A 19,241-nucleotide genomic window follows, 5' to 3' on the forward strand; every position below is an offset into this window, starting at 1 on the left:
TATAGGCCTGTGATAGTATTGCTATCCTTATTCAGTGTAATCTTGAGGTAATTGAATATCCTCTGCTTCCACTATTTCTTCTATCCTGTGTGCTATCTCCTTCTTTCTTTCTAACTCACCCAATAAATATAGTAATGCATGTACAAACACACACATACACATGTACACACATACACACCATAATTCTGAACAATTCCTTAAATTATTCCAGAAATTCTTCCAGGCAATGCTTTGTTTTCTAAATTTGTTGCTTTGGAACTCCAGCACCAAATTCACAACCTGGACCATGCTGTCTATTAGTGGATGTCTGGGCAGACATCCAGTAAAGCTGAGTAGCTTCAGTATCATTAGTGGGATGATGGTATTTCAGTTCCTCTTCCTTTCATTCTTCTTTAGTTTACTATCAGTGCCACTGAGCTTAATGGACCAAACTGCCTGCTCATGCATTAAAAACAGAGAAGCACATTCTGTCACAGGAAAAAAAAAAATGCTATGTTCTAATTTCTATAGCAAGGAGATCCAACCAGTCTATCCTAAAGGAAATCAGTCCTGAATATTCATTGGAAGGACTGATGCTGAAGCTGAAACTCCAATACTTTGGCCACCTGATGTGAAGAACTGACTCATTGGAAAAGACCCTGATGCTGGGAAAGAGATCGAAGATGGGAGGAGAAGGGGACAACAGAGGATGAGATGGTTGGATGGCATCACTGATACAATGGACATGAGTTTCAGTAGATTCTGGGAGTTAGTAAAGGACAGAGAAGCCTGGCATGCTGCAGTCTATGGGGTCATAAATAGTCGGACAGCACTGAGTGACAGAACTGAACTGAACTTTCTATAGCAGACACTTTAACACACATAAAGTAAGAAAGGAAGTATGAGAATATTTATATAATGAGGAGATGTTAATAAAACCATTTGAAACATTCAAATACAGAATGTACTGATTTGTAAACTGTAGAGTGCCTTCACAATTAACATACATTCATCATAATATACAATCATTGAGTAATATTAGTCATAGCTACTGTAATACTTTGGTACTACTTATATTAATATTAATATACTAATTACTAATAAACAGTCAGAAATGACCATTGTGTAAAATTATATTAGGGAATATTACCTAGATTTTGCATTTGAATCATTATTTCACATCATCTCTGGTATTTTAAGTAGATCCTGACTTAGAAGTAAAAGGATACTTGTACTGCTAAAACTACTAAAATTCCTAATTGTAAAATCAAAAAGTTCTTTTTAAATATAAGAATGTCTAAAGTTTTTATTATAGTGGACCTAAAAGTCATAATACTGCTTTTAAATAAAGGAGTGATTATAAACCTAAGGTGGCTAAAGTGACCCTTAAATGATAAGGGAGGTACTCTGAAATTTGGCCCCATATTTTATGGTATCGAAGTCACTCTGACATGTCAAATTATAATTATATGGTTTTACTGGACTGTTTGCAAAAATTTCTGGCTGTTAAAATAATGCATTTTACTCACTTGCATCTCTGTGAGAGGGAGGTGCAAGAAAAGCTACTCAAGGTTGTCATTCTCATCAACTGTGTGTTCACCTAATTCAGCCCTGCTGCACACACCAAAAATGGACATTTGAATCACAGGTGATTTTTGAAGAGAGAGACAGGCCTTGGAAGAGTATGGGTTTTTGATAGCAACCACAACAAAGGAACCACAAGGCAGGGTTCAGAGGGAGAAAGCAGAGAATGGGAAAGATAAAATGAAACTGTCTGGCAATCTTACTTCATTCTTTTAGTAAACTTATTTTTATCTCCATTTCCTTACCAAGAAATGCACTTGCACGGTGTTTATGAGTTTTTTTCCAACATTTAGAACCTCTTAAAAGCAGTCAGGTCTCCTCCTTATGAAAGCTGTGACTTTCCTACAATGATTTTCTGTAATTGTGCCAAAGAGCTAAAAATAAAAAAATTACATAAGAAGTTTTGCCACAGTGAGAATCACAAGCTCAGTTTCAGAACTGAGTCATCATCTTCACGTTTCAGGAGGATAGATCCAGGTTAGGAAATTCACTGATTGCCTTGATCCTGCCTGTGCTAGTTGAAATATAAAGTCTACGGTATGGCTATCAATAACTGCTAGGAACTCTGTCCATAATCGAGTTGAAAGCTGTAAAGTACTATTGTATTGAGAAAGTAAATGTGGTAAGAACCATAACAGGCTGAGGTTTATTGAGAAAGTCCTGATTACTGTGTAGGCTGAGTACCTCTGATCCTGGGCCAAGGCTGCACAAAGCAGTTACAGAATTTAACAACTCTTATTTAAACTAAATGTATATCTAGCTCTCTCCATTTTATTTCTCTTCGTCATGCAGCAGAACACAATTTTTTGGTTTATCGGGAAACTTCTGTCTCTCCTATCCTTTAAGTCATTTGTCACACTTTTCAAGGTCACAAGGGAGCCTCATAAAGGAAATATTTGTGTTGATTTATTGTTTCTGTGATGCTTTGCCTACTGATGCTGCTAAATGAGCCTTTTGTATTTTCAATGAAGTAACTAAAGAATGGAGATGGACTAGAGAATTCTGTTAACGAGATGCATAAGGCATGCTATTCCCTAGAGATTCTGGGTCCCTGCATCCCCAGCCCCTTGTCCTTTATACCCTGATGAAAATGAGAACTTTGCCCTCTAAACACTACTACAAGGAAAGTAGACACTCTCTGATTCTGAAATTAAAGCATTCAGAAGCATTTGTGTCGTCATAGTTATTTAGTCAATAGGTCATATTTGATTCTTTACAACCCCATGGACTGCAACATGCCAAGCTCCTCTGTCTTCCACTATCTCCCAGAGTTTGCTCAAATTTATGTCCACTGAGTCAATGATACCAACTATCTAATCCTCTGCCATCTGCTTCTCCTTTTGCCTTCAATCTTTCCCAGCATCAGGGTCTTTTCCAATGAGTCAGTTCTTCGCATCAGGTGGCCAAAGTATTAGAGCTTCAGCTTCAGCAACAGTCCTCCCAATGAATATTCAGGGTTAATGTCCTTTAAGATTGACTGATTCGATCTCCTTGCAGTTCAAGGGACTCTCAAGAGTCTTTTCCAGCACCACAATTTGAAAGCTTCAATTCTTTGGTGACCAGACTTCTTTAGGGTCCAAGTATTAAAAGACCCTTACTCCTTGGAAGAAAAGTTATGACCAACCTAGACAGCATATTAAAAACCAGAGATATTACTTTGCCAACAAAGGTCTGTCTAATCAAGGTTATGGTTTTCCCAGTGGTCATGTATGGATTGGAGAAGGCAATGGCAACCCACTCCAGTATTCTTGCCTGGAAAATCCCGTGGATGGAGGACCCTGGTAGGCTCTAGTCCATGGCGTTGCTAAGAGTCAGACATGACTGAGCGACCTCACTTTTACTTTTCCCTTTCATGCATTGGAGAAGGAAATGGCAACCCACTCCAATGTTCCTGCCTGGAAAATCCCAGGGACGAGGGAGCCCGGTGGGCTGCCATCTATGGGGTTTGCCAGGGTCAGACACGACTGAAGCAACTTAGCAGCAGCAGCAGAAGCATGTATGGATGTGAGAGTTGGATTATAAAGAAAGCTGAGCACCGAAGAATTGATCCTTTTGAACTGTGGTGATGGAGAAGACTTTTGAGAGTCCTTTGGATTGCAAGGATATGTAACCAGTCAATTCCAAAGGAAATCAGTCTTGAATATTCATTTGAAGGACTGATGTTGAAACTGAAACTCCAATACTTTGGCCACCTGATGGCGAAGAACTGACTCATTTGAAAAGACCCTAATGAAGGGCAAGATTGAAGGTGGGAGGAGAAGGGGATGACAGAGGATGAGATGGTTGGATGGAATCACTGACTCAATGGACATGAGTTTGCGTAAACTCCGGAAGCTGGTGATGGATAGGGAGGCCTGGCATGCTCCAGTCCATGGGGGTAGCATGACTGAGTGACTGAGATGAATGACTGATCATATCTGCACATGACTACTGGAAAAACCATAGCTTTGACCCCAGGAACCTTTGTTGGCAAGTGATGTCTCTGCTTTTCAATACGCTATCTAGATTTGTCATGGTTTTCTTTCAGGAGCCAGCATAGAAGAAATTCTTTTCTTTTTCTACCATTCTACTTCTGCATTCTGAGAAATAAACAAAGTTCAGTCCTGAGATAATTTTTACCATACATCAGTTGTTGAAAGAATGGGACAATTACTTCAATTCTATGAAGCTAGAATACTGTGTGTGGAATAATGTCTGGATAGATTTGTGTGTTGATTTTATTCAAGTATATTCTTCTAGGTGCCAGCTCTTTGCTTTTCTTAACAATTTAGCAAACTGAAAGATATGCAAGCAAACATTTTGTCTATAGCTGCTATGCTTTGTATGTTTGTTTTGCTATCTCTGTTTTGTGTTTCTCAGCGAAGACCTGATACCATGAATATAATAAGTTTGGTTTGGTTTAGTCGCTAAATTGTGTCTGAGTCTTATGACCCCATGAACTGTAATCTGCCACACTTCTCTGTCCATGAGATTTTCCAGGCAAGAATACTGGAGTTGGTTGCCATTTGCTTCTCCATGATAAGTTTACTAATTATTATTTAATTAATGAAAGATGTTAGATGATCCACACATGAAAGAGAAAAGGATCCATTCCCTATGATGTTATAATCTGTTTTCCCTTTATCTATGGCATCATGATTTTACCGCTCTCAATCCACAACAACAATGAAATTTCCCACTGCTGTATTTTTTTTTAATTTCAGGTTTATTGAGCACACAGTCAATCTGCATATAAAGAAATGAGCCCTTTTAGGAGTAGAGCTCTATGAGTGTGGACAAACACACACAGTCATGGATACCCTTACATTTCTCTCAGCTTAACTAAATATTAGAAGCTTGCTTTCTACCTCTAGGTCCTGACCTCCCTTTTCCTAGAGCATATACTTAACAGACTATGTTTTGAAAAGGCAGAGGAATCAGAGAACAAATTGCCAACAATTGTTGGATCATAGAGAAAATAAGGGAATTCCATAAAAATATCTACTTCTGCTTCACTGACTATGCTAAAGCCTTTGACTGTGTGGATCACACAAAATGTGGAAAATTCTTAAAGAGATGGGCATACCAGACCATTTTACCTGCCTCCTGAGAAATCTGTATGCTGGTCAAGAAGGAAAAGTTTGAACTGGACAAGGAACACCTAACTGGTTCAAAATTGGGAAAGGAGTATGACAAGGCTTTACATGAACCTAGAAGTCCCAGATGTTCAAACTGGATTTAGAAATGGCAGAGGAACCAGAGATCAAAGTGTCAATATCCATTGTATCATAGAAAAAGCAAGAGAATTCCGGAAAAATATCTACTTATGCTTCAATGCCTATCCTAAATCCTTTGACTGAGTGGATCAAAACAAACTGTGGAAAATTCTTCAAGAAATGGGAATACCAGACCACCTTACCTGCCTCCTGTGAAACCTATATGTAGGTCAAGAAGAAACAGTTAGAACCGGACATGGAACAATTGACTGGTTCCAATTTGGGAAAGGAGTATGTCAAGGCTATATATTGTAACCCTGTTTATTTAACTTATATGCTGAGTACATCATGAGAAATGCCAGACTGAATGAAGCACAAACTGGAATCAAGGCTGCCGGGAGAAATATCAATAACCTCCGATATGCATGTGAAACCATACTTCTGGCAGAAAGCGAAGAGGAACTAAAGATACTCTTGATGAAGGTGACAGAAGAGAGTGAAAAAACTTGCTTAAAACTCAACACTCAGAAATCTAAGATCATGGCATCCAGTCCCATCAATTCATGACAAATAGATGGGGAAACAATGGAAACAGTGACAGACTTTTTTTTCTTGGGCTCCAAAATCACTGCAGATGGTGAATGGAGTCATGAAATTAAAAGACACTTGCTCCTTGGAAGAGAAGATATGACAAATCTAAGGAGCATATTAAAAAGCAGAGACATCCTTTTGCTGACAAAGGTCCACCTAGTCAAAGCTATGGTTTTCCCAGTAGTCATGTATGGATGTGAGATCAGGACTATAAACAAAGCTGATTGCCAGAGAACTGACGCTTTTGAACTGTGGTGTTGGAGAAGACTCTTGAGAGTTCCTTGGACTGCAAGGAGAACAAACTAATTAATCATTTCAACATACTGGTGAGTTGAGGCTTTACTTATTTGTAAAACAGAAACTAAGGACATAATTTTATTTTATTTTTACTTTTTAAAAACTATTAGCAGAAATGGAAAAAAATCATCACACTTCTGATAAGACACAAACATCTCCTTAACAACAACAACAAAAAAGACACATTAGAATGAGCAACAATTATAAACACAGTAAAAAATAATCTCAGTAAAATACCCTTCAAGATTTTGTTTTTGAATGGATGTTCATTTGAAAAATATGCTAGACATATTTCATTAAAGATTTTTGTCCAAAAAGCAAGGGAGAATTCCTAAAAGGCATTCTTACATTTTTGATACCAAGTGTGTAAACTATGCACACACACAGGTACACTTTTGACATCACATTTTTTGTTTTATATGCATATTGTTTAAAAAATGGAAGTACTTAAATTTCAAGAGTCTTGATTTTAACATCAGAAAATCAATTTGAGCATATAGTATCATTTATGATTTAAGCCAGTATTTATCAAAATGAGTTACATGAAAAATAATATTGATAGCTTTCTTTGTGTATGATTTTATAGTCAAATTATTTCCCTAGTGAACAGGTTAAATAAATATAAATAGATTCATCTAGTTTAATTTGGTTAAGTGCATTTATGCATTAATCCTACTATAAATCACAAGAGGAATTATTGAGAGGGGAACTTTTTAAACTCATTCATCTTACCCATTCTTTTTACAAGGAACATTTAATAGGACAATGATCCAAGAGACACACATCAATATATTCTGACCTAAGATTGGGATTTGGGAGAGATAGATGATGAGGTGAAAGAATGTTGGATTATTCTATGAGTCTGGGTGCCGAACTCAAATGTGGATTGTCCAGATATCCAATCTTTTTCAGAGCATTAGAGCAGTGGCTAAGAGAACAACCTATAGATCTAGATTCTTGATTCATTGGCAAAGATCCTATGTCTGGGGAAGATTGAAGGCAGAAGGAGAAGAGGGTGACAGAGGATGAGATGTTTGGATGGTATCACCGACTCAATGGATATGAACTTGGGCAAACTCCAGGAGATGGTGAGGGACAGGGAAGCATGGTGTGCTGCAATCCATGGCCTCGCAAAACATGGTACAAAACTTGGCAACTGAACAACACAGCCTTTTAGGCTTCCCAGGTGGGAGTAGTGGTAAAGAACCTGTCTGCCCATGCAGGAGACATAAGAGATGTGGGTTTGATCTCTAGGTCAGGAAGATCCCCTGGAGAAGGGCATGGCAAACACCCCAGTATTCTGGCCTGGAGAATCCCATGGACAGAGGAGCCTGGCAGGCTACATGGGGCCTCAAAGAATGGGAAATGACTCTGCAACTAATAGTTTCACTTCCTAGAGTATAATATTAATATTTATAAAATATAAATATATAAATCCAGTAAAACCATAAATTCATTTTGAGTTTGAAATATCTCTGATTATCATAATTTATTAAACTTACATCATGATTTAGAGCATATTTGTAAATCTTATAATGTATACATACAATTAAGCTTGTTTTAAAAAATATTAGCCATCTTTTACAAAAATCATTATTCTTGGTGGATGTATGGAAATTAGAATGAGGTTTCAGTTCAGTTCAGTTCAGTCGCTCAGTCGTGTCTGACTCTTTGCGACCCCATGAATCACAGCACGCCAGGTCTCCCTGTCCATCACCAACTCCTGGAGTTCACTCAAACTCATGTCCGAGTTGGTGATGCCATCCAGCCATCTCATCCTCTGCTGTCCCCTTCTCCTCCTGCCCCCAATCCCTCCCAGCATCAGAGTATTTTCCAATGAGTCAACTCTTCGCATGAGGTGGCCAAAGTATTGGAGTTTCAGCTTCAGCATCAGTCCTTCCAATGAACACCCAGGATTGATCTCCTTTAGGATAGAGTGGTTGGATCTCCTTGCAGTCCAAGGGACTCTCAAGAGTCTTCTCCAACATGAATGAGGTTTATATAATATGAAATAGTTTTATGAAAAATATTTATGTAATTAGTTGATGTGCACTTCTAAACATAGATATGTTGACTATTAGATTTCCAAATCCTTGCAACACTAGTTGAAAAGTGATTTCACAATTAATAATCAATAGTGAATGAAATAAATTTTATTCACTATTAATTCAATATAAGTACTCTTTTCTAAAAATAAGCTATCACTTATTTTTTATCATTTTCATTTATATTCTCCACTCTCATATGTTTGCTTTACTGTTACTCCTCTCAATATGTCTTAATATCCTGAGATACTTAACATGGCAACCCACTCCAGTATTCTTGCCTGGAAAATCTCATGGACGGTAGAACCTGGTAGACTACAGTCCATGGGTTTGCAGTCGGACACGACTGAGCGACTTCACTTTCACTCTATAGGAGTTAAATATGGGGATTTCTGGCAGGCATGCTGCTGCTGCTGCTGCTACTGCTAAGTCGCTTCAGTCATGTCTAACTGTTTGCAACCCCATAGAGGGCAGCCCACCAGGCTCCCCTGTCCCTGGGATTCTCCAGGCAAGAACACTGGAGTGGGGTGCCATTTCCTTCTCCAATGCATGAAAGTGAAAAGTGAAAGTGAAGTCGCTCAGTCGTGTCCGACTCTCAGCAGCCCCATGGACTGCAGCCTACGAGGCCATAGATATCCAGAAATATGCAGAGCCTTCTGACATCTCCAGGTATCTCTGTTACTCCTATAAACAAATGTTGACCTGCATTAATCACAAGAACATACAACTTCAGTTGATTTAAATGTACTATAAGGCAGCTGTATCTTTCTTTCATTCTCACAGTCTGATATCATTTATTGTCATTTTATGTGTGGCTCCCAGTCTGATCCAACAGATGTTGAGTTATACCTTTTATATTGTACATTTTGGTTGTTTTGTTATATCTTCAGGCCCCTTCAGTGGAAAGCTACTATGGTTGTCATTTGTTTGAAAGGCTCTTCCCCTCTCTCTTTGTACACTTCATTCTCTCCGTGAACAGCTGCATCACAGCTGTCATTCTGAATGGCAAAGATGCCTGGCCGATACGCCTAGGCCTGCGGCACACAGAGTGTCTTCAAACAACTAATTAACAGGAGCTGGGCCACAGCAAGGTTTAGTGCTGTCCGTCAAGCCTGCGACCGCTGCTGACACCATCAGCAAATCTGTCAAAAGCAGCTCTTCCTGTGAATAAAACCAAGCCCACTTCCTCTCTGGTGAAGAAGGAATTGGCAGAATGTATTTAATAAAAAATAAAAGAAAGTGATATTCATCCTTTATACAGGGTTAAGTAATTGAAAAAAATATTGAGCTGGTGGAAAATTTGATAACTGATTTATACCTGTTACTGGAATACAAGGAACCCAGCTGAAAATGTCTCCATAAATTTCCAGTGGAGAAAATGTATTAGGCCACCAACAGTGTTCAAGTATATTTAGTTAGCCTCTGGAATATACTAATGTGTCCTTTCTTTAATAATAAGGGGCTATTAATTATTGCATATAAAATCTGATTTACATGCCCATATATAAATGTAATCCTACATCAGATTTATTATATATAATAATTACATATATATATTCATCTATTGTATATACATGGATATTACACATAAACTTTGTTTAAAAAATCCAGATCTCTAAGAATATATGTAAATATACATATCTGATTTGAAAATAAAGTCTCTAGCAGTTTTAAAGCCAACTATTTTGAAAATACACTGAGAAATAGTATACAGCCAATATTGTTCTTATTAACTAAAAATGTACATTGATACTACACTGATTAAGAATGTGAAGTTTGGTAGCTACTATTCTCCTGAATTTCAAATCAGGATGAGATCTTAATAGTGGAGTCAGGAAAATAAGAGAATTAATCAGTGGAACTTTTCTCAAACTTTTATTGTCTTCTAACATTGGGCCTTCACACATGCAGACTGCTTGAGAAATATTTTCATTTTTCCATCACCACACATTACACTATTCCTGATTATTCACCTGGCAGACTCCCTCAAGTATTATGTTAATGTTATATTTTACATCTACTAGTTTAAATTGCTCCTGCTACATGATTTCTTTAATCTTGAATATATTTAGTATTGCTTATAATTCATGGTAACCTACTGAATACAAATATATTCCCTAGACTGTAATGTATAAGACACAAAGAATCACATTCATGTGCTCAGCATGATATACTTAGCATATAACATAACTATGCCTTTGTTATATTTGCCAGATAAATACTTTGGAAGTAAAGAGAGAGGGAAGAAGAGAAGGAGGGAGACAAACAAAGAGAAAGGAAAGAAAGAAGGATTAATTTATGACTCATGGATTGGTTTCATCATGATTATGGTAAAGACCTACAAGGGGAAGATGAATAATTTGTTTCTTCTTTGAAGAATAATATCAATATCATGCTAGTGGACAAGAAAAGAAGGAATTGTCTATTTCTCAGGGAATGCATTCATGGCCTCATTTAAAAAATTAAATCAATCCACATTAGAATGCACAGATAGGTAGTACAGGTTTGGTCAATTATATGTATTATTGTATTTACTTATGTCTCTAATACCTTTTAAATTTTTTCAAGCATAAATTTAATAGTAAGAAATAAGAGCAGTTCACATTTCACAGAAAATATTATTATACACAGGCATTAAAGATAAATGCATACAGTGTGTATATACTACTGTACTATACTTTCTTTGAATTCTCGGTGAAGTAAAGTGAAACTCAGTTATGTCCGACTCTTGGTGACCTCCAGGCCAGGATAACGGAGTGGGTTAGCCTTTCGCTTCTCCAGGGGATCTTCCCAATCCAAGGATCGAATCCAGGTTTCCCACATTGCAGGCAGATTCTTTACCAGCTGAGCCACAAGGGGAAACCCAAGAATACTGGTGTAGGTAGCCTATCTCTTCTCCAGTGGATCTTCCCAACCCAGGAATCGAACCAGGGTCTCCTGCATTGCAGGCAGATTCTTTACCAACTGAGCTAACAGATAAATCCTTCAATTCTTGGTAATTTGTTTCAAATCTATATATGCTTAGTTAGAAGCTAATGAGGGCTTAAATATTTTTAATGAATTATGTAAGGAAAATTTTAATCTATACAATATAAATTGCATATGATGGATACATACAAAGCAGAGTTTCCCATCAGTTATTATGTGCATGTGTGCTAAGTCACTTCAGTCTTGTCTGACTCTGTGACCCTATGGGCTATAGCCCTCCAGGTTCCTCTGTCCATGGGATTCTCCAGTCATTACAAAGATTCCTAAATAATGTTTAGAATGGTGGTCAGTAATGATACCATTATTTTCTAGGATTTTTTTGCAAAGTCAATCTCATATGAAATGGCATGTAGAAAACTTTGACTTTTCTCAGTTGGACATGTGAGAACTGAACTCCAACAGTGATCCATGATGTGTAATTTTTTATTACTTCGCTCCAGTGCAGATTTAGAATCTTCATGAGAAAAGGAAGAAAAAGGGACTATGTCCTTTTTTAGTGAGTGGCCTCGACTTGCCATCCAGCATGCTTTCTGTACCAGTTGTTAGATATGCAAAGTCCCATAGTAAGATATTGAGTGTAATATAGTTTTCACTATATTACATTATGTACTACATTATTTTACTGTATTACATTATTATATTACAATATTTACTATATTACTAACTGTAATATAGTTTTTCATCATTTTTATTAATTAACAGCATTTTGGAAAGCAATTCTATATGTTACTGAATATATAATTTTTTTACTATTAAGAATCATTCCTAAAATGCATATGTATGTAGTGTGTGTATGCATATATGTGTGTGTGTGTGGTTGTGTATGTGCATGTGTGTGTGTGTGTGGATGTGTGCGTGCATGTGTGTGTGTATGTGTGTGTGTGTATGCATGTAAGTGTATATACCTGCTTCCCAGGGGGTACTAGTAGTAAAGAATCTGCCTGCCAATGCATGAAACAAAAGTAATGTGTTCAGTCCCTGGGTCAGGAAGATCCCCTGGATGAGGGCATGGCAATCTACTCCAGTATTCTTACCTGGAGAATCCACATGGACAGGGGAGCCTGACAGGTAACAGTTCACAGGGTCACAAAGAGACGCAACTGAAGCAACTTATCATGCATGCACACTTGTGTATGTATATATATATATATATATATCTCATGTATACATCTTTAAATATTTTCTACTTTTTGAGTTTTAGGCTAGGCTGTTCTTACAAAGAAATAAAATAAAAGTAAACCGGGTTGTGAATTTAGTACCATTAGTGGAGAAGGCAATGGCACCCCACTCCAGTACTCTTGCCTGGAAAATCCCATGGACGGAGGAGCCTGGTAGGCTGCAGTCCATGGGGTTGCTGAGAGTCGGATACGACTGAGCGACTTCACTTTCACTTTTCACTTTCATGCATTGGAGAAGGAAATGGCACCCCACTCCAGTGTTCTTGCCTGGAGAATCCCAGGGACAGGGGAGCCTGGTGGGCTGCCCTCTATGGGGTTGCAAACAGTTAGACATGACTGAAGCGACTTAGCAGTAGCAGCAGCAGCAGTGAAACTCTATTAGTTGCAATATTCTTTGCTACTTACCAATATTATAATATTAAAAAAATACTAAATGGTACCTATTATTGTCATTTAAAAACTAGTATCAGCTATAATACCTATTCTAAGTACTAGACACAGTTATTGGAAACTAAATGTGCTTGGTAACATGACTATATAATATGCCAGCAACAGGAAAATGCAAGTCCATAGTTTAAAAGATGCTTACTCCTTGGAAGGAAAGCTATGACAACCCTAGATGGCATATTAAAAAGCAAAGGCATCACTTTGAAGACAAAGTGCCATATAATCAAAGCTATGGTTTTTCTAGTAGTCATGTACAGATGTGACAGTTGGACCATAAAGAAGGCTGAGCTCCGAAGAATTGATGTTTTTGAACTGTGGTGTTCAATAAGACTCTTGAGAGTCCCTTGGTCTGCAAGGAAATCAAACCAGTCAATCCTAAAGGAAATCAGTCCCTGAATATTCACTGGAAGGACTAATGCTGAAGTTCCAACACTTTAGCACCTGATGAGAGGAGCCAGCTCAATTGAAAAGACCTTGATGCTGGGAAAGATAGAAGGCAAAAAGAGAAGAGGGCAGCAGAAGATGAGGTAGTTAAATAGCATCATGGACTCAGTGGACATGATTTTGAGCAAACTCCAAGATACAGTGGAGGACATTGGAGCTTTGCATGCTTCAGTCCATGGGGTCTCAAAGAGTCAGACACCACTGAACAACAACAATAAAAAATTAAAATTCACTTATTAAATCTTACTTAACTAGATTCAGACTATTAAGTTAATAGTCTAAATCTATTAAGTTAGTTGAGTAAGGTTAATTGTGTTAAGTACAAAAGGAGAAAAGGAAAGAAAAGAGCAAGACCTAGACAATATAGCAGAGACATTACTTTGTCAATAAATGTCTGCCTAGTCAAGGCTATGGTTTCTCCACTAGTCAGAGTTGCACTATAAAGAAAGCTGAGCTGAGGAATTGATGCTTTTGAACTGTGGTGATGGAGAAAACTCTTGAGAGTCCCTTGGACTGCAAGGAGATCCAAACAGTCCATCCTAAAGGAGATCAGTCCTGGGTGTTCACCGGAAGGACTGATGTTGAAGCTGAAATTCCAATACTTCGGCCACCTGATGCAAAGAACTGACTCATTTGAAAAGTCCCTGGCTAATGGTTTGTCAATTTTATTTATCCTTTCAAAGAACCAGCTTTTGGCTTTGTTGATTTTTGCTATGTTGATATATGGCAAAACCAATACAATATTGTAAAGTTAAAAACTAAAATAAAAAAGAAAAGACCCTGATGCTGGGAAAGATTGAGAGCAGGAGGAGAAGGGGATGACAGAGGATGAGTTGGTTGGATGGCATCACTGACTCAATGGACATGATTTTGGGTAAACTCTGGGAGTTGGTGATGGACAGGGAGGCCTGGTGTGCTGCAGTCCATGGGGTGGCAAAGAATCAGACATGACTGAGTGACTAAACTGAACTGTACTGAGGTAAGACAAAAGCAAAAGTGTTTAGGCTTTACATTTTTCCTTTTTTATTTGAAAATAGCAGATAATGTTAACATCTTGCTTACTCCATTTGGTATCGTTAATTTTTAAGCTCTATTGGAAACATTGAGCCCAGTGTATTCCCAACTTTCAATGTGCCTTCTGTTTGGTGACCCAAGCTCAAGGTGCACCCATAACTTCAACCTTAATGAGGAGGGAAATAATAATTACCTGGAAAAACCTGTATGCAGGTCAGGAAGAAACATTTACAACTGGACATGGAACAACAGACTGGTTCCAAATAGGAAAAGGAGTACATCAAGGCTGTATACTGTCACTCTGCTTATTTAACCTATATGCAAATACATCTTGAAAAATGATGGCTGTATGAAGCACAAGCTGGAATGAAGATTGCTGGGAGAAATATCAATAACCTCAGATATGCAGATGACATGACCCTTATGGCAGAAAGTGAAGAGGAACTAAAAAGCCTCTTGATGAAAGTGAAAGGAGAGTGAAAAAGTTGGCTTAAAACTTAACATTCAGAAAACTAAGATCATGGCATCTGGTCCCATCACTTCATGGCAAGTAGATGGGGAAACAGTGGAAATAGTGGCAGACTTTAATTTTTGGGGCTCCAAAATCACTGCAGATGGTGACTGCAGCCAGGAAATTAAAAGACGCTTGCTTCTTGGAAGAAAAGCTATTACCAACCTAGACAGCACATTAAAAAGCAGAGACATACTTTGTCAACAAATATCTGTTTAGTCAAGGCTATTGTTTTTCCAGTAGTCATGTATGGATGTGAGAGTTGGATTATAAAGAAAGCTGAGCACCGAAGAACTGATGCTTTTGGACTGTGGTGTTGGAGAAGACTTGAGAATCCCTTGGACTGTGAGGAGATCAACCAGTCCATCCTAAAGGAGATCAATCCTGAGTGTTCATTGGAAGGACTGATGTTGAAGCTGAAACTCCAATACTTTGGCCACCTGATGGGAAGAGCTGACTCATTTGAAAAGACCCTGATGCTGGGAAAGATTGAGAGCAGGAGGAGAAGGGGATGACAGAGGATGAGATGGTTGCATGGCATCACTGACTCAATGCACATGCGTTTGAGTGGACCCTGGGAGCTGGTTATGGACAAGGAGGCCTAGCGTGCTACGGTTCATGTGGTCACAAAGAGTTGAACATGACTGAGAGACTGAACTGAAATGAACTGGAGGAATACTGTCCTAAGGTTATGAATGTGAAATGTAAGATGTGGTAATAGTTTAATATATTGTAGTTCTCTTACCACATGGTCCACTCACTTTCCATTTGATGTTTTGTTTTTTAAATATTTCCATCAAATCACACACTGGGTTGTTTGTGAAACCAATCATATTTAACTTCTATAAACTTCTTAATCCAGCAAAACTTGTGTTATAAATTTACCTAAAGGGTCAAAAATATTTCCCTTATCAAGATGTTTTTCCCAATCTTGGCCTATAGATTTATAGCAGTGGTCCATCCTAGGATATCTTAATCAACCATCTGCACCCATGAATTTCACACTTGTGATAGCTGCCACATTTCCAAAGCCTGGCAGCTAAAGTTCACACATTTTAAAACTCTTCCACCAATCTTCCTAACTCTTAGAGCTAAGATTTTCATCTGACATTGATTTTTGGATTTCTTTGCTACAAGAAAAAAAAGTCTTATCTCAAAAATTCATACACTGAACACTAGACCATTTTGTAAAAATACTTTAGCTCAAGCATCAAAAACAGTGACAGGGAGCATCTACTCATACTGAGATGCAGTCTTGTGTGAATTCCAATAACTATGAGACATTTTCCTACAGATTGCAGGATATAGACACCGAGAGCTCTATCTGTTTATGCTTAATGCAGTTTACTGGGAAAAGGGAATTGAGTATAATAAAGGGAAATAACAATAAAATTTATAGATCAAAGATGCTTTGCAAGGGTAATATGCATTTATGGCATGAAAACAAGGTACATTCTTTTTTTTTTTTTTTGGCCTCTATTTTAACCATTATGGGGCTCTATGTTTACGATGACAGAGGCTTGACAAGAAGATAAAACTTAAACATGACAGTTAGTTTAAATTCCACACCTTACTTGAAATCTAATTTTGGAACTATTTTCTTTGACACTTGGCTTGGAAAAATTTTATGCAGCTGAAGTTAGCTATTAGGTCACTCCAAGATCAGAAAATCTGGATCGAATTCTAGTGCTTATCTCTAGCTAGTTCTGTGACCCAGGGCAAGCTATTCCATCTTTCTAGTCTTCAAATTATGCTTCAGTAACATGAACATATAAATGTGATGGTTCCTAACAGTCAAATATCCTGTGACTTTTTTTTTTCTTAGACATTACCACAGGGTAATTACCTTGAAGTTTCTAAAATCTTGTTGGTCTGATTTACTCCATTTTCATTAATTACTATTTGTGTGATTTTGAGAAAAATTACATAACCTCTGTGTGTCTCAGTGGTCACATCTGTAAAAAGGTAATGATAATAATAGTACCTACCTAATGGGATTGTTGTCAGGATTAAATGAGCTATATTTTAATAATACTAATATCAAAATTTCCTGTATTTATATATATATATATATATAGGAGGACACACATTAAAAAATCATAAATTAACATTTATTAGCATTTAATTCAGAGAAGGCAATGGCACCCCACTCCAGTACTCTTGCCTGGAAAATCCCATGGACGGAGGAGCCTGGTAGGCTGCAGTCCATGGGGTCGCTGAGAGTTGGACATGACTGAGTGACTTCACTTTAACTTTTCACTTTCATGCATTGGAGGAGGAAATGGCAACCCACTCAGTGTTCTTGCCTGGAGAATCCCAGGGACAGGGGAGCCTGGCGGGCTGTGTGGTCTATGGGGTCGCACAGAGTCAGACACTACTGAAGCAACTTAGCAGCAGCAGCAGCATTTAATTAATAGCCATTTTTCCCTAGTGGTACATAAAATCATAGCATGTTTTATACTCAGAAATAGATTAGATGAAATTTTGTAATACATATGGAATGCTTAGAATAGTGTTTGGTATAAAAATTGTCCAATAGCTGATATTAAAATCTTTCTGTACATAATAATTGTTATATATAAATTAAGAGGGATAATTTAAGTGTGATTAAAATCTTGCTAGTCATATCAGCCTTGGTTTTATTTTATATCTAATGTCATAGTATAAATTTAATAGTTTCATTCAGATTAATAAATATGAATTGACATAAAATATTATTTTTTACTTTAATGAGTAGATATGATACAAATGAGTAGATATTATACAAATTTTTATTTGAATTTGTAGATATGACACAAATGAGTAGATATGACACAAATATTTTTAAGAGCAAATATGCCATTTTTTTACTTAAGTTGATTAAGAAGGGAAAAATATAATTGTTAGAAAATTGAAAATTAAGAATATACTTATGTTTACATAAACTTAGCTCAGTATTCAATATGAAGAAAAATAACAGCATAGTGCAGGAACCAACTTTGCACATCATAATTGCCTTTAGTTATAAATTCTCAGCTTTGATTTTTGGAGTCATAATATAAATCAACATCATAATTCTGAGTATCATTTTTTCTTGGCAATGTTCCTTAAAAATTTAATCAAATAAACTCTATATAAACTGTGTTCCTGTGCTTTGGAACTTATAAAATATCTAGAGAAGAAAAAAAAATTGGTTCATAGAAAATTATTTTAATTATAACTCATTTATTTTCTACACAAAAGTAAGAAAAGTGTTCAATTAATGATTAAATCCTAGAGGTCTGTGGGGGATATCGATTCTTTACTCAAAACATGCAGAAATGAAAATGATATAAAAATGGATATAATTCTTAGGAATTTAAAATTGGATTTTAATGGGTTTAAATATCTGAATGGGCCCTTTAAAGATTTACATGAACGTTTATGAATGAAACATTTATTTCTTCAATAGAGTAATTGAGTTATTATTGGATGAAATAAGGGTGAGTAATGGCACAAATCCCTGTGTTCTAGACTCATAATACATAGTGATGAGGAACAATCAAAGGGTTAAAAATTATAATTCTTCTCTCAACTGTCAAATGATTAAGATTTTGGAGAAAGAAATATAAAGAAAATAAAAGTAAAATGGGAAGAAGACTATATTCTGTAGTTTAGAAGAATGTTGCTAAATAGTTAGATCCACACAAATAAAAAGGAAAATACATGGAGAAGGAATTAGGGGATAAGCTTCCCCAAATGTCACTTTGTCCACCTCAGTTAATGGTATATCCAAAAAGAAGCTGCTTGTCCAATCGAATTTCTATTAACCAAAGTAGTTTCTCTGACCTACATTATACCTGGGGCTTTGACAATGATATATCCCTTTAGTTGGCAAAAAACACTGTACTGTTAACAATAATCAAAACATTTTCAATACATTTAAGGGAATAGAGGAAAAAAAAAAAACTAGCTTCAATGAGAAAATAGAATAAACACAAACACACCAGAACACACATACATTTACACCAATACATATGCTCTATCAATCCATCATCTTTTACATCTATGATAGGGGAAAATAGGTGAAACAAGTATGTGTGCATTAATGTTAAAGTCAACTATTAAAGCACAACTCATTAAAAATGTGGAACTTTTATTGCACAGTGTGAACATACTTAGCACTATTAAACTATATACTTAAAATGGTTAAAGTAGTAAATTTCATGCTATGTGTTTATCACAATTTTTAATGAAAAATAATAGATTTGTACATTCAGCCATACTAGAATAATTGGTACTGTAATAGCTCTACCCAAATTAAAAATGAATAAATAAATAAAAGAATATTATACAATGAACACATTAAGAGAAAAAAGAAAAACATGACTATTTTTATTTTTAATTCAAATATACAGGAAAATAAATGATCAAGCTGAGAAAAAGTCATTAAAAAATAAAAGATTAATGAAAACCCCAATTTAACCTCTTGATATTAAACATCATTGTC

General features: G+C 36.6%; 1 protein-coding gene across 2 annotated transcripts in view; it reads right to left on the reverse strand.

The window, feature by feature from the left end:
* Positions 1-19,241, reverse strand: part of PCDH9 (protocadherin 9) — a 1,155,874-nt gene that overhangs the window by 717,481 nt on the left and 419,152 nt on the right. The window lies entirely within an intron of this gene.

The sequence above is a fragment of the Bos mutus genome, chromosome 12 (assembly GCF_027580195.1).
Source record: "Bos mutus isolate GX-2022 chromosome 12, NWIPB_WYAK_1.1, whole genome shotgun sequence".
Taxonomy (NCBI): domain Eukaryota; kingdom Metazoa; phylum Chordata; class Mammalia; order Artiodactyla; family Bovidae; genus Bos; species Bos mutus.